Source organism: Pteropus alecto, unplaced genomic scaffold, assembly GCF_000325575.1.
Source record: "Pteropus alecto unplaced genomic scaffold, ASM32557v1 scaffold256, whole genome shotgun sequence".
In the NCBI taxonomy this organism is placed as follows: domain Eukaryota; kingdom Metazoa; phylum Chordata; class Mammalia; order Chiroptera; family Pteropodidae; genus Pteropus; species Pteropus alecto.
The window spans coordinates 820,695-824,367 of NW_006437784.1; the positions used below are offsets into that span (position 1 = coordinate 820,695).

At 47.8% G+C, this 3,673-nt stretch overlaps 1 protein-coding gene across 1 annotated transcript in view; it reads right to left on the bottom strand.

The window, feature by feature from the left end:
* The window catches only part of NFIL3 (nuclear factor, interleukin 3 regulated), a 13,947-nt gene extending 12,870 nt beyond the window's left edge, over nt 1-1,077 (bottom strand). The window contains exon 1 of the mRNA XM_006914928.3: nt 254-1,077. The gene's annotated coding sequence lies outside the window, so the exon portion shown is untranslated. The remainder of the gene's footprint in view (nt 1-253) is intronic.
* Between the last annotated feature and the right edge of the window lie 2,596 nt (nt 1,078-3,673).

Genomic DNA, 3,673 nt, shown 5'->3' on the forward strand with positions numbered 1-3,673 from the left:
GCCGCTGCCACCGCCGCCTCCAGAGCACCGGGAGGACCCGCGCCCCGCGACTGATCCAGTGTTACGCAACGGTCGGCGCTGCAGTGTCGACCGGGGCGAGCCTGGGGAGGGGCCCGAGATCCCACCCTCTCCGTCCCGCTGTCCCCGCCGCTGCCTTCGCCCTCCAGGTCGCCGCGGCGCCTAGATGAGCCCAGCTACCCTCGCTCCTCGCAGAGACGCTTTTTGTCTCGGGGCGCGCAGCCGGCCAAGCTACCTGTTGCGGACCCGGTACCAGGCCGCGGGCTGCGGCGACTCGGGTGTGGCAGGGACCTCCGCCTGCCCCTCTCCCCTCACACCCGCAGGAGTCCCCCTCCTCCTTGAGGTGGGCAAGAGGGGAGGCACGGGGGAGGGCCGCTGGCGAGCTGCCAACCCTCACGGCCGGCAGGCGTGGGGAGGGGGCCGGGCGGCGAGTCGGAGCTCCACGGGGCTGCGTAGGCAGCGATTACGAAGTCCCGACGCCTCTCCCGGGGGAGAGAAAGCGCGACGCACAAACACCGCCCCTGCACAATTAGGACGAAGATGACGGCTGCAAAGTCGTTGCGTAAGAAGGACTGGGAAACATGGTCAATCTGCCCCCGGCCAAGCTGAGCGTGGCGACCGAGGGTGCGCGGCCGCGGGCGGGGTGTGCCGGGCTGGTGCGCCCGCTGGCGTTGCTACTGGGGCTGGAGACACCTTTCAGGCTCTCTCTCGGTGATCTTGGAGCTGGTAGCGCGTTATTGCCATTTCTGCCCCTAATTGGATGTGGTTGTTTTCTCCTCGAAATTCCCGAACTACGTAAGAGATGTAAGGAAACGGAGAAAGGGCATCTCGCAGCGGATTCTGAAGTCCTCGCGCTGAAGACCGCACAGGCACGTGGCATTTACAGATGGAATACAGCGCGTTTGCTGATGGTTAGATGGAGGGGCATTGTCGCTTTTGCGAAGGGAGCCATTTTCCTGACAGTGACGCACAGACTTGCCCAAATAGAGGGTGTGGCAGGGGGGGAAGGACCTCCTGCTCCACTTGGACTATATGAGAGCTGGGATGAATGAATGCCTTCCTTGACTTTCCACTTCGTTTTCTTCTTGATAAAAATACACTTTTTTTTTTTTAAGAAAAAGGGAAAATTTGGAGCATACATCAAAGAGAGGAGTAGAGTGAACCGTCAGTGGCCCTCAGTGGCATCCATCATTCATAGAGAATCTGCTCCGCTAAGTTTGTCTCTTTTCTCCCTTCCCCATCCAAATAGTGACGTTTAAAAATGTTTATCACGTTTCAGTTGGGTTTTTGGAAAGCCTCGCATTTCAAACTATTCTCCAAGAGCAGTGTTGTGGTTTGGAACACACGCTTGTTCACAGTTCGTCTCACAAAGGGTAGATGTACCAGCGAGACCATAACAACTTATACATGCAATGTGGGTTTTAACATCTTCCCCAAATCCACCTTCCCAGGTGCTCACAAATTCAAGAAGTACATCTATGTATAGCTTTTGAATCAGTCCCCTCTTAGACATTTACCTCAAAGAGTTGACTTACCGACTTTTCTCCTTTTTACTAATAAGTTTCCTTTTCCCCAAATGCTCACAATGCCAATTATAGCTTTGAAAACCTCTTAGATGAAAGTTAAACCGTATTCATAAGTCGGTTATCTTTTCAGAGTTAGAAATGCAGCCTGTTTCTAGAAATTCAGAGCCACTTTGCATTCCCCTCCCCCTAAGATATTCTCCACATTGTTCTGCATTTTGAATAATTTCATAGAATTCCAAAGGCATTGTAGAATGGGTAGTAAATGACTTTATACATGACATCTTGTAATTCAAGAAAGGTGGCCCCTAGAAAGAGCCCGATTGTAACATTTCATTTTGGGGATCTGCAGTCTTTGGACTGCTCTATTTGAGTAAGCCTGATTTTTGATATGTTAAACTTCCCGCTATTTTATATTTTAAAAAAGTGGTCCTTGGAATTAAGGCAATGCCATCTCCTGTGTCTTTTTGGCCACAGGGTTTTTTCTCGGCAATCTCCTGGCTCTTAGAGAAATGTGTTTCCAGTCTCGGCCCTTGGCCTTCTCTCTTCAGCATTTCACTAGTGACTAGGTTGTGCCTGATTCATATTGTGCATTATTCTTTATTCCCACCTTCTTTGGAAAGGAGATGAAGTCTAAAAGATGTCTGCAATACCAGCTTAGAAAATAACTCTTTAGCTCCTCCTGGTGATTAGGAAACCACTAAACAATACAATGATGCTGTCCCAGTTACCCAAGAAGTAATGCATCCAATATCATATCCTAAAACATGCACAGAATAGGCAACCACTTGCAGATCAACACAAGGAAATGGAACATAAAAACAAAGACACTGGAGACCAATTACTTGGGGTGGGGAGACTTCCAGGAAGATGTCAGCATGTGCCTGACTATGGAGCTGGGATGTGACCAGGTCCCTGGGAGGAGGAAGGGGGTTCTGGTTGAAATATGAGCTCAAAACTTATTATTCTCAGTTCCTTTCAGTGCTGGGAGAGGGGAGTAGATGAGGGATGAGGAGGCAGGGACTGGGATCAGAAGACACTGAACCCAGTATGGCCTCATTATTATACTATCAATGTGCTTTCTGATTAAGCTAATATAACAGCTATAACCTGAGAGCAGAATGATTAAAAATGTGGCTTCTCCCTGAGATGGGAATCACCCTGCAACTGCAAAATGTTTCTAGCTAGAAGACATCTAAGAGGTCATATGGATCCAAGGCTTTTGCCCTGTGCCTCTTCATGCAGGGCAAGCTGCAAACTCAGATACCTAATGAGAATCCAGTTTAGCTGTGCATGTCCTGTGGCAAAGACAGAAAATGACCCATGGATATAAGATGCTGCCCTTCTGCTCTTGTGTATTGCTGCACAAGAATGGACAGAGTGACAGGGGCCCAAGGCTCTAGTTTTTCAAAAGAGTTGACAGTTTAGCTTTTATATATATATATATATATCTCTCCTGATTTTTAAGTTTGGCAAGCAATTGTTAAAAAGGAAAAGGCCCCCTGGCTTACTGAGCTGAGGACAGTTGGTGTCCTTTGATTGGAGATTTCTTCCAAGATGCCCTTGGGAGGAAGGCATGACAACTGAAAGGTAAGTTCCCTACGTGGCAGCCCTAATTGGCCAGCTTCACCTGTCTATTCTAGATAAGGGCTTCTGGATTTCTTTGTAGAAAACTTTCCATAGCTAAAAACTCTTTTGGTGATGCTGGTGCCTTACAGCCAGCATCAGGTCTCCTGTGTCTAGTACCATTGACTTTTTGCCGCACTGTGCTTATTTAGGATCTTATGTCCTTTTAAAAAATCTTTCTAAACAGAAGGTAAAACAATTTCTAGGAATCCATAGGCTATATTTTTGTTTGCAGGTTGAGACTTTCAAATATGAGCTAGTGTGGCAGCGATTGCCCTGGCTTGTCATCCATAGGAGGCCTGCATCAGTGTTCGATTTATGCTGGTATTTTGGCTTTGACATAGTGAGTCATTGAATGTTTAGGGAGAAACTTCTTGGAATGGTATTTCTTTCTTTCTCTTGTGTAATTTTTGTTTCTACACGTCATGCCATTTCTAATCTTCAGGCTAGCTCCTCTTCTCCTGTGCTTCTCTTTTTATTTTACTATTGCTGACCTTTATTTATCT